We start from the raw sequence: 13,638 nt of genomic DNA, 5'->3' as shown, positions 1-13,638 counted from the left end.
ATCATCCCAATATCTAAACATGCAAATGGCTCGTTTAGATCATCGAACTTGTTCGGATGTTTCATCACAATCGTCCCTAAACATGCAAATCGCTCATTTAGGTCATCAAACTTGTTTGATTATGCCATCTCAGTTCCTGAAAGCTCTAGTTTGGTTTTAGTGAATTAATAAAACCCTAAGTGCTAACCTAGTTTATCAAAGTGATTATGAGATAGGTAGCACTACTCCAAGTGGTGAAGCAAATGAAGATCATGACTTGATGATGGTGATGCCATGGTGATGTTCAAGTGCTTGGACTTGGAAAAGAAGTAAGAGAAAACCAAAAAGCTCAAGGCAAAGGTGAAATTGATAGGAGCTTTTCAGTTTAGTGATCGAGACACTTAGCGAGTGTGATCACATTTAGGATCGATAGCCATACTATTAAGAGGGGTGAAACTTGTATCGAAATACGGTTATCAAAGTGTCACTAGATGTTCTAACTCATTGCATATGCATTCAGGATCTAGTTGAGTGCTAACACCCTCGAAAACATTTGTGAAAATATGCTAACACATGTGCACAAGGTGATACACTTGGTGGTTGGCACATTTGAGCAAGGGTAAAGAAGATAGAGTTGAAATGGAGTTGATTGCGTTGGTCACGGGGTGATCGGACGCGTCCGGTACTGTCTCAGGCGGCAATGTTTCTGACGTGACCGGACACGTCTGATATCGATACCGGACGCGTCCGGTATTCTGGCCAGGCGCCGGCAGAGTTCCTGAGGTGACCGGACTCTGGCTCGTAGCAATGACCAGACGCTGAGCAATCACTGTTTAGTGTCAAGTCATGGTGACGTGGGGCGCGGGTGTTAGTCCAGAGAGGACCGGACGTAGGGGCGCGTCAAGTTGGCCATACCGGACGTGTCCGGTCATAGTTGAGCGGCTCTGGGAGCTCTCTGGACTCGACCGGACGTTGCCCCTCCAACATCCGGTCGGCCACATTGGACGTGTTCGGTCACAGTTGAGTGGCTCTAGGAGCTCTCTGGACTTGACCGGACGATGCCCCTCCTGCGTCCATTCACTTCGCTACAGTGCATCCGATGCATCACGTTAGAGCGTGTCAGAGAGGGCCGTTGGGTGGCAATGGTTACTTCGTTTGAATGGGACACATGGTGGTCAAGCAGTGACTAGACGCAACGACCGGACGCGTCTGGTCCCCACACTGGACATGTCTAGTGCACACGACCTGCGCATCTGGTCGTCCCGCAATCAGCCCAATAATTGAGCCCACGGCTCTATTGTTTGAGGGTGTCTATAAATATCGTTTGACCGGCTCAAGCTCACAATCTTCGCCATTTGCATTGACATAGCAACCTTGTGAGCTTAGCCAAAGTCCTCCCACTCATCTTCATCATTGATTCATCATCTTTGTGAGATTGGGAGAGAATCCAAGTGCATTGCTTGAGTGATTGCATCTAGAGGCACTTGGTGTTCGTGTTTTGCTATGGGATTCGCTTGTTACTCTTGGTGGTTGCCGTCACCTAGACACCTTGGAGCAGCAAGGATCATTGAGCGGAGGTTGGTGATTGTCTCCGGCTCCAATCATGGTGATTGTAAGGGGTTCTTGACCTTTCCCCGACGGAGAGCAAAAAGGTACTCTAGTAAATTGCTCGTGGCTTGTGTGATCCTCATCTTATATTGGTTGTCTGGCACCCTATTGAGGGTTTGGTGTGTGATGCTAATTAGCGCGTGAACCTTCAAGTGAGTGAATCGCCACAACGAGGACTAGCTTGTCGATATGCAAGTGAACCTCGGTAAAAAATCATTGTGTCATCATTTGATTCTGAGGTGATTGGTCTTTATTGGTATTCATTCTTGTGATTGATTGGTTCATTCCTCGACTCGACGGTATAACTATCTTGCTCTCTCTCTCTCTCTCTTTACATTACCGCAAACTAGTTGTCAAGCTCTTTAGTGTAGCTAGTCGTGAGAGCTTGTTAGTATGGTTAGTGTCGATGTTTAGTTAGCCTTGGAGAGCACACTAACTTAGTGTAGTAACATAGCCATTGTGTGGATAGAAACTATATAAACTAGAATTGTGGTAGGTGGCTTGCATTTTTAGTAGGCTAGCGCAACACTCGCTTTGCCTCATATTTGTCTAACCGGTTTGCTAAGTGTTGTTGTAGAAATTTTTAATAGGCTATTCACCCCCTCTAGCCATTAGGACCTTTGAAGTGGTATCAGAGCCGTGGTCACCGTGATTTAAGGCTTAACAACCTTCGGTGTCAAAATAGCTTAAATCAACAACACCAAGAAACCACCCCAATTTGATGGCTCCAACTATCCCTATTGGAAGGCTAAGATGACAATATATATCAAGTCAATCAATAGGAAGGTTTGAAAGATGGCGGAGACCAAGATTGAGATTGATGTTGAAGTGGCTCCCACCACCGTCGAAAAGATGCTACTCCAAAACAATGACATTGCTCTTAGTGTCATTCATGATGCTTTGGATGAGAGAATATTTGAGCAAATCAAGAACATTGAGAGAGCTCATGAAGCATGAAAGAAGTTGGAGGAATCATTTGAGGGCACTCAAGCCATGAAGGGTGCAAAGGCATACATTCTCAAGGAGAAGTTTGCAAGCTTCAAGATGAAGGAGGATGAGAGTGTGCCGAAGATGTTCCATAGGCTTCAAGTGCTTGTCAATGATCTCAAAGAACTTGGAGAAGAGGTGAAGGACAAGGACTTCTCCCATAAGTTCTTGAGATGCTTACCCTCAAGATTTGGCACATTGGTCACTATTCTAGTAAGGAGTGGTTTGGACACCATGACACCAAACCAAGTGTTGGGAGATATAATGACCGATGACACATATAGAGATGATGATGAGAAGGAAGAAAAGAAGGAGAAGAAAAATGACAAGAAGAAGAGTGTGGCATTCAAGGCCACATCATCCAAGGGTAAGGCAAAGCAAGATACTTCAAGTGAAGATGATGGTTCATGTGATGATAATGATGATGAGAAGATGGCTCTCTTTATCAAGAGATTTGGCAAGTTCATGGTGAAGAAGGGCTACCATGCTAGAAGGAAGAAATCTTCATTTAAGAACAAGGAAGAGTCAAGAAGGTGCTTCAATTATGGAAGCAGGGATCATCTTGTTGCTCAATGCCCATACAGTAGCAATAATAGTGATGACAACAAGAAGAACAAGAAGAAGGACAAGAGGGAAAAGAAAGAGAAGAAGGACAAAATGACCTTCAAGAAGAAGAAGGATGATTCATATGTGGTCACTTGAGATAGTGATGCTTCCTTAAGTGATGATGATGATAGTGGTGATGACAAGACCACCAAGAAGAAGGCACTTGCAAGCATTGCTATCAATGAGAAGCCTTCTTTCTTCGATATTCCATCATGCTTCATAGCTAAGACCACTAAGGTACAAACTTTTGATGATGGAAGTGATGAGGAACATGATAATAAAAATGAAAGTGATAGTAATTATGATGAAACAACTAAGGATGAACTACTTGACATACTAGATGATGCTAAAGAACATTTTGACATTAAGAGAAGTGAATGCAAAAGCTTGTGTAAGGAACTAAAAGCTCTTAAGCAAGCCTTTAATGAGCTCAATGCATCTCATGAGAGGCTAGAGGAATCCCATGAGAAGCTTGGCAAGGCTCACAAGAAGCTTGAAAAAGCTCATTCCTCTTTGCTTGATGAGCAAAATAAGAAGAAGCATGTTGAGACATGTAATGTAGGCTTAACTTATGACTTAATTGATGAATCATTCTATAAGCCTATCATTGTTGCTCCCACTAACCCTTCTTGTAGCACTTCCACCTCATCTAGTAGTGATGGTTTTATATATGATGCCTCACTAATAGTTGAGAATGAGACCCTCAAGAAGGAGGTCAATGAGCTCACTCATACCTTAGCTAAGGCCTATGGTGGTGAGGACCGCTTGCTTATATGTTTTGGTAGCCAAAGAGCTTCTCTCTATAAATAGGGATTGGGCTATACCCCCAAGAAAGGCAAGGCGGCCTTTGCTCCTTATAAGACTAGCTTTGTGAAGAACAATGGTCGGTTTTACACTAGTTGCAAGCAAGTTGGTCATGTAGAGTAAAAGTATATGAACAAGAAGTCATAAGCTAATGTATCCTCCATTAAGCTTGATTCTTTCTATGTGCTTACCAAGGGTGCAAATAGTGTAAAGGCTAAGTTTATTGGTACACCATGGATGGGCTCAAAGAAGAAAACCATTTGGGTGCCAAAGAGCTTGGTCACTAACCTTCAAGGACACAAGCAAGTTTGGGTACCTAAAAAGAATTGATCTTCTTTTGTAGGTCAATTACAAAGTCGAAGGAAGGCATTGGGTTCTTGATAGTGGGTGGACTCAACACATGACCGGTGATGCAAGAATGTTCAACTCAATCAATACCAATGACAATGATGTTTATGATAGTATCACATTTGGTGACAATGGTAAAGGCAAGGTCAAAGGACTTGGTAAGATTGCAATATCCAATGATATGAGCATATCCAATGTGTTGCTAGTAGAGAGCTTGAACTTCAATTTGCTATCCATGGGTCAATTGTGTGATCTTGGATTCAAATGCATATTTAGGGTAGATGATGTAGAGATAATAAGTGTATATGGCTCTAACTTGATCTTCAAGGGCTTTAGATATGAGAATCTATACTTGGTTGATTTCAATGCTAGTGAAGCTCAATTATCTACATGTTTGTTTACTAAATCTAGCATGGGTTGGTTATGGCATAGAAGGCTTGGTCATGTTGGAATAAAACAATTGAATAGATTGGTCAAGCATGACTTGGTTAAAGACTTGAAAGATGTAGTGTTTGAGAAAGATAAGCTTTATAGCTCTTGTCAAGCCAGAAAATAAGTTGGAAACACCCATCCTAAGAAAAAGCATGATGAGCACTAGTAAAGCATTTGAGTTATTGCACATAGACTTGTTTGAGCCAACTCAATACACTAGCATTAGTGGCAACAAATATGGCTTTGTGATAGTGGATGATTACACTAGATACACATGGATATTATTTCTAGTGGACAAGAGTGGTGTATTTGCAACATTCAAACCATTTATCAAGGGCATTCACAATGAGTTTGAAACAACCATCAAGAGTTAGAAGTGACAGTGGTAGTGAGTTCAAGAACACTAGAATTGATGAGCTATGTGATGAATTTGGAATTAGACATCAATTCTCGGCCAAGTACACTCCACAATCAAATGGTCTTGTTGAGAGGAAAAATAGAACACTTACTGATATGGCAAGGTCTATGCTTAGTGAGTACAATGTGAGTCAATCTTTTTGGTCTGAAGCTATCAATATGGCTTGCTATTGTAGCAACCACCTTTATTGTCATCCATTAAAAGAGAAGACACCATATGAGCTCTTGAATGGTAGAAAGCCGAACATTGTATATTTTCGTGTCTTTGGTTGCAAATGCTCTATCTTGAAGAAAGACACTAGATTGGGCAAGTTTGACAAGAAATGTGATGAAGGATTCCTACTTGGTTATTCCACTACAAGCAAAGCATATAGAGTTTAGAATTTAGATAGTGGTACTCTTGACGAAGTTCATGATATTGAATTTGATGAAACCAAGGGTTCACAAGAAGAGAATGAGAACTTAGAAGATGTTAGAGGCATTCAACTTTGAAATGCCATAAAGAACATAAATGTTGGTGAATTAAGGCCTAGGTAAATGAATGATGATGAATATGATCAAGTGCAAGTGCTCTCTAACTAAAATGTGCAAGATGATACAAATCAAGCTAGTATAAGTGGCTCTCATGATTATGAACAAGATCTAGTGGCTAGTGCAATATCTCAATCCAATGATCAAGCAAGTATAAGCAATCAAGTTCCAATACTCCAACCAACTAATATTGCAAGGGATCATCCATTAGACACTATCATTGGTGATATTTCAAGAGATGTGCAAACTAGATCAAGATTAGCTTCATTTTGTGAGCATTTCTTATTTGTGTCATCCATTAAACCAAAGAAGATAGATGAAGCATTGAAGGATATTGATTGGGTGAATGCTATGCATGTAGAATTGAATAACTTCACAAAAAATTAAGTATAAGAATTAGTAGAGATACCAAAGGGACACAATGTGATTGAAACCAAATGGGTCTTTATAAACAAGCAAGATCAAGATGGGATAGTAGTAAGGAACAAAGCAAGATTGGTAGCACAAGGATATACACAAGTTGATGGTCTTGACTTTAGAGAAACATATGTCCTGGTTGCTAGATTAGAAGCAATTAGAATCTTACTAGCCTATGCTTGTGCCCACAACATCAAACTCTATCAAATAGATGTTAAGAGTGCATTTCTCAATGGTTACATCAATGAAGAAGTATATGTTGAACAACCTCTCAGTTTTGAAGATGATAAGAAGCCTAACCATGTGTATAAGTTGAAGAAGGCATTGTATGGCTTGAAGCAAGCACCTAGAGTATGGTATGAGAGATTGAGGGACTTCCTACTCTCTGAAGGGTTCATGATGGGAAAGGTTGACACCACTCTTTTCACCAAAAAGATTGGCAAAGACTTATTTGTGTTGTAAATCTATGTTGATAACATCATATTTGGATCAACCAATCAAGACTTTTATGAAGAGTTTGGAAAGATGATGGCTAATGAGTTTAAAATATCCATGATTGAAGAGTTAAGTTACTTCCTTGGTCTTCAAATCAAGCAATTGAAAAATAGTACATTTGTGAGTCAAGGCAAGTACATCAAAGACATGCTCAAAATGTTTGACATGAGTGATAGCAAAGCCATTAGCACACCAATGGAAACAAATGATAATTTGGATAGTGATGCAAGTGGCAATATGGTGGATCAAAAATTGTATCGGTCTATGATTGGAAGCCTACTCTATGTGACTGCATCAAGGCCGAATGTCATGTTTAGTGTATGCATATATGCAGGATTTCAAGCCTCACCAAGAGAAAGTCATTTGAAGAGTACAAAGAGAATATTGAGGTACTTGAAGCATGCACAAAATGTTGGTTTATGGTATCCCAAAGGAGTAAAGTTTGAGCTAGTTGGTTACTCCGACTCAGATTATGCAGGATGCAAGGTTGAAAAGAAGAGCACCTCGGGCACATATCAATTGTTGGGAAGATCACTTGTTTTATGGTCATCAAAGAAGCAAAATAGTGTTGCATTATCAACCGCCGAAGCCAAATACATATACGCCGGTAGTTGTTGTGCACAAATACTTTGGATGAAGGCCACCTTGAATGACTTTAGAATCAAGTTCAAGAAAGTGTCATTGCTACGTGACAATGAGAGTGCAATCAAGTTAACCAATAATCCAGTTCAACATGCAAGAACAAAGCACTTTGATGTCCGCCACCATTTCATAAGAGATCACCAACAAAAAGGGGACATTTGCATTGGGAGTGTAGGCACCGAAGATCAAGTTACCGATATATTCACCAAGCCATTAGATGATAAAAGGTTTTGCAAGCTAAGGAATGAGTTGAACATATTGGATTTCTCAAATCTGTGTTGATGCACCTCCCCACTTATATGACATGCCTCTCCTTCGAGCAATTCAAGGTAAAAGTTGATTGGCATGGCATACATCCTTGCTAAGGACACGTTTAGCGCATCTAGTTATTTTTCACATTTAATAGGCTCATTCATGAAAATCAAGTGATTTTGATGTTTGTATGGTACCACTATTGCTTCTATGCTTAATTTGGTCTAGTGATAGCATATGACATATTTGTGGGCTTGTAAACCTAGTGTTTGATCTAGAAAATGAGCTATAAGTGTTTAACTCAACATGGTACAAGATAACCCTTATTTAAAGGTGTGAAGAAGCTTGTCCTTGGATCAAACCGAGTTAAATATCTTGGGCAAATGATCTGGATTGGACCAAATTTGGGAAAATGATCCTCACCCCATTGATTGACATTGATAATCTCAACCTATTTAAAATTAAACCTTTGTGGTCATTTGATGACAAAGGGGGAGATATAGTGTACAAAGATAATACAAATATAGTGAGAAGATAACAAAGGGGGAGAAATTGACATAGGGGGAGAGATATGACAAAGTAAGGGATTAATTAAAATTTTGAGCACACAAGTAGGGGGAGCAAGCTCATAAACTTGGTGGATGCATTTGAATGTGCATTTCATATGTTTGCTTGCATGGCACAAATTTTAAATTTCAATATCCATGCTTGTGTGGTGTATGCTAGTTGTAGGTTTGAATGATAAAATGAAAAACTAGCACGCATAGGTTAAGTAACTAGACTCATGCTCATATTAAGAAAACTAGACCCTTGCTTCTAATGTTGACCTCATGGGGTATTCTAGTTTTTGTGTATGTCTAGTTACTCATGGTGCTAAGGATGGTATATTGGTGCACTCCGATTGGTATCACGCTTCAAAGGTCCATCTTTTATACCTTAGCATCACTTGGTAGACATTGTCTCCTATATTTCCTATCTAAGCATATGTGCAAGCTACAATCCAAACTCTTAGCACATATGTAGGGGGAGCAATTGCTACCATTTGGGATTCATGAAACTTGTCCATATTCTTTTACACATGGTAAATATGCTTGGGCAAGCAACATGGATTCAAATGAATTTCAATTCATATCTTTGTGAAAGGGTTGTCATCAATTACCAAAAACGGGGAGATTGAAAGCTCTAGTTTAGTTTTGGTGAATTGATGAAACCCTAAGTGCTAACCTAGTTTATCAAAGTGATTATGAGATAGGTAGCACTACTCCAAGTGGTGAAGCAAATGAAGATCATGACTTGATGATGGTGATGCCATGGTGACGATCAAGTGCTTAGACTTGGAAAAGAAGTAAGAGAAAAATAAAAAACTCAAGGCAAAGGTGAAATTGATAGAAGCTTTTTGGTTTAGTGATCGAGACACTTAGCGAGTGTGATCACATTTAGGATCGATAGCCGTACTATTAAGAGGGGTGAAACTCGTATCGAAATGCGGTTATCAAAGTGCCACTAGATGTTCTAACTCATTGCATATGCATTTAGGATCTAGTGGAGAGCTAATACCCTTGAAAACATTTGTGAAAATATGCTAACACATGTGCACAAGATGATACACTTGGTGGTTGGCACATTTGAACAAGGGTAAAGAAGATATAGTTGAAAATGAGTTGATTGCGCTGGTCACGGGGTGATCGGACACGTCCGACATGCCTACCGGACGCGTCCGGTACTGTCTCAGGCAGCAGTGTTCCTTACGTGACGGGACGTGTCCGATATCAATACCGGACGCGTCCATTATTCTGGCCAGGCGTAGGCAGAGTTCCTGAGGTGATCGGACTCTGGCTCGTAGCAGTGACCGGACGCTAAGCAATCACTTTTTAGTGTCAGGTCATGGTGACGTGGGGTTCGGGTGTTGGTCTAGAGAGGACCAAACGTAGGGGCATGTCTGGTCGGCCACATCGGACGTGTTCGGTCACAGTTGAGCGGCTCTGGGAGCTCTCTAGACTTGATTGGACGCTGCCCCTCCGGCGTCCGGTCGGCCACACCGGACGGATCTAGTCGTAGTTGAGAGGCTCTTAGAGCTCTCTGGACTCGACCAGACGCTGCCCCTACTATGTGCTATCGGCCACACCGGACGCATCCGATCACAGTTGAGCGGCTCTAGGAGCTCTTTGAACTCGATCGGACGCTTTCCCTCCTACGTCCGATCACTTCGCTGTAGTGCGTCCGATGCATCGCGTCAGAGCGTGTTAGAGAGTGCCATTGGATGGCAATAGTTACTTCATTTGAATGGGACACGTGGTGGTCAAGCAGTGATTGGATGCAGCAATCGAACCCGTCTGGTCACCACACCGGACACGTTCGGTGCACATGACCTGCCGTCCCACAGTCAGCCCAATAATTGAGCCAACAACTCTATTGTTTGGGGGTGTCTATAAATATCGTTTGTCCAGCTCAAGCTCATACTCTTGGCCATTTGCATTGATATAGCAACCTTGTGAGCTTAGCCAAAGTCTTCCCACTCATCTCCATCATTGATTCATCATCTTTGTGAGATTGAGAGAGAATCCAAGTGCATTACTTGAGTGATTACATCTAGAGGCACTTGGTGTTCATGTTTCACTGTGGGATTCGCTTGTTACTCTTGGTGGTTGCCGCCACCTAGATGGCTTGGAGCAGCAAGGATCGTCGAGTGGAGGTTGGTGATTGTCTCCGGCTCCGATCATAGTGATTGTAAGGGGTTCTTGACCTTTCCCTAGCGGAGAGCCAAAAGGTACTATAGTAAATTGCTCGTAGCTTGTGTGATCCTCATCTTGTGTTGGTTGTGCGGCACCCTATTGAGGGTTTGGCGTGTGATGCCAATTAGCGCGTGAACCTCCAAGTGAGTGAATCGCCATAACGAGGACTAGCTTGCCGGCAGGCAAGTGAACCTCGATAAAAAATCATTGTATCATCATTTGATTCTGAGGTGATTAGTCTTCGTTGGTATTCATTCTTGTGATTGATTCATTCATTCCTCGACTCGACGGTATAACCATCTTGCTCTCTCTCTTTACATTACCGCAAACTAGTTGTCAAGCTTTTTAGTGTAGCTAGTCGTGAAAGCTTGTTAGTTTGGTTAGTGTGGCTCTTTAGTTAGCTTTTGAGAGCACACTAACTTAGTGTAGTGACATAGCCATTGTGTGGATAGAGACTATATAAATTAGAATTGTGGTAGGTGTCTTGCATTTTTAGTAGGCTAGCGCAACACTCGCTTCGTCTCATATTTGTCTAACCGGTTTGCTAAGTGTTGTTGTAGAAATTTTTAATATGCTATTCACCCCCTCTAGCCATTAGGACCTTTCAGTTCCTAAACTCGCAAATCGCTCATTGAGGTCCTCAATCTATGTTTGAGTCTCACAACTAGTCCAATTAGTTCTAGACTTATGCTCGTATGTTGTTATGGCATGCTAACAACTACGACCCCAATGTTAACTCTATCTGCCTCCTCCATCCTCTCTCTCTCTCTCTCTCTCTCTCTCTCTCTCTCTCTCTCTCTCGTATCCACTCTCTCTTCTCTTGCAAGCGCACGGCTCAAGGACGACATGTCTTAGGAGGCACGGCTGAGGTCAGGGATAACAGAGCCGAGGTCAGTGCCGCTAGGGGCTCGCTCGGCTATAGGGGCTTGTCTGACCAGGGTGGCGACCGCCCATGGGGGTTTGGAGTGGCTAGGAGCACAACCAGCTATGAGGGCCTAAGAAGGCATAATCGCCTCTATTGAACGGCTCAAGCCCTTGGGGAAAGAGAGGATACAGGAGAGAGGAAACTCATAGGAGACAGGGGGAGGGAACCCACATGTCAGCATGTCGCATTATTATATGAGCACAAGTCTAAACTAATTTAGATTGGTTGTGAGACCCGAATAGAGATTGACGACGACCTAGATGGTCAACTTGCGAGTTTAGGAACGGGGACTACGCAATGGAATAAGTTTGAGGACCTGAATTTAGGGATTTGTAAGTTCAGGGACCGGAATTACATGACTAAACAAGTTCGAGGACGTAAATATGCGATTTACGAGTTTAGGGACTGGGACGATACAACTGAAAAAGTTTAAGGACCGCAATGGGCTTTACTCTAATAAAACTATGGATCTTAAAAAGTTAAAATGACTTATATATAATCTTGTAATGAGAAAATATTATATTATAATTTTTGTATGCTAATTATAGAGATGTTGATGCAAAAGTGGATCTGCAAACACAAAGGGCTAATACCCGAATCGATATCCAAAGCGTGCCAGTCGATTTGACCTGCTAATCGACAAGGATGAAGAAACGAATACTTTGGTCCTGACAACAGCGATACGCCCGGAAGTCACGGCCAAGAGGTGCTCACGCGGAACTCGAGAATCGCCGAAGATCGCACTGAAGCGATGCAGCTCGCCGAATCAATGAGAACTCGTAAAAAGAAAAAGTATGCAAATTGACGAAGTCGCCGAAAAGTAGATGCAAATAGGAGTAAAAGTTGGTTTTGATATTGATTGATATATATTTTTACATTGCTCCTCACTCCATATTTATACCCTGATCTAAAGAGACACAACCGAACACAACTAGGACACCAATCCCATATCTAAGGAAACACGTGACTCTTACACGAATCATACTCTAACTAATATAGAAAAAGAAATCAACTCCTATCTATTTCCCTGTCCGCCTCAATTACGATGGAAAACTCACCGTCCTCCTTCCCATCGGCATACTCCCTGTTTCATCGGCAGTAGTCTTCAAGCCTCCCTTCATCGGCATATTCCATGTTCCATCGGCAGTAGTCTTCAAGCCTCCCTTTATCGGCATCGACAAAAACACCTCCAACCTCATCGGCAACGCCCGAGTCCAAGTCAACCTTTCCATCGACCACCACCAGCTATCGGCAACCATCTATACAAGCTGGCTTTCATCGGCTATCAAAGTATTCAATAACTTTCCCCTTACCGATTAGTCCACTCCGATTATTTTGACATGTGCAAAAAACGGTGTCAACACATGCCCCCCAATTTCGGAGTATAAAACCATTAATGCTCCGAAATTTACTCCAGATAACGCTTGCCTTCGCCCGATTACCGTAACTCACTCTCCAAGCCAAAACTTGATCTGTTATCAAATCCAATCAAATCTAATCTTGATTCACGCATTTCAGTAAATATCGCGCAATCGCCAACCACTCTTGCCTTGATTATGGTTAAGATACCGAAACAATAACCCATCGGCAAGATCTTAACATGATAATGCTGCCATTTTCAGAAAAATATCCTGTATCGATATCCCCTCTAAGTCATGATTACTTGTCATCAACTCATCTGTACAATCCCCTGATTATCGTGCGAACAGTTACCATATCCTTCTGAACCGTCTCGACCTATATGCGCGCGACATAGAAATAAGTCCAAAATACCCTTACTCCGGGCGGCTTATAAATAGATTCCTCCGGAACCCTCATTTTCTACCTTCAGCCTCCAATCCTTGGCATTTCTCTCTCCGGCGGCGACTCCGACGAACAACCACGCGACCCCAACCAAGAAGAACCCTTCTCCGGTGCTAACTTCAAGTTTCCTCAAGACCATGGCCATCAACTTCGACGTCCCCGCGGTTTGCTCCACTTCCATTACCCTTTACTTTGATCTTTTCGTAAATTCATTCAGTTGGTGATTTTCCCTTTCTTCTATTCTCTGGATTTTATAACCTTAGGAACTGCGCAACAAATTAATTATCCCAACCGATCAGCCGCACGTCCAATGCCTCGGACCAATGGGCAACCCAGATCCAACCGATCTGATCAATGCAGAGGTTAACAGAATCCCCTTTAGAGCCCAAAATTTCTCTCTGAATTTGTGGAAAGACACATTCCGATCTTGGCCCAAAACTACCAAGGGGTGGAAAGACTGGTACTTGAGAGTTAATAACTCGATGCAAGTATACTGGGCAGAACGAAGATTAGACCAATGTATCAGGCTCTCTATTGCCGATATGCAGAAAAATGAATCAATGATAATTGCAGCTGCTTATTTCTGGTCAGATACAACCAATACTTTTATGTTTGGACATGGCCCAGCTACTCCTACCCTTGCCGATGTCCACATGCTTA

This window comes from Miscanthus floridulus, chromosome 17, assembly GCF_019320115.1.
Source record: "Miscanthus floridulus cultivar M001 chromosome 17, ASM1932011v1, whole genome shotgun sequence".
NCBI classification, from domain to species: domain Eukaryota; kingdom Viridiplantae; phylum Streptophyta; class Magnoliopsida; order Poales; family Poaceae; genus Miscanthus; species Miscanthus floridulus.
This window is presented reverse-complemented; position numbering follows the sequence as displayed.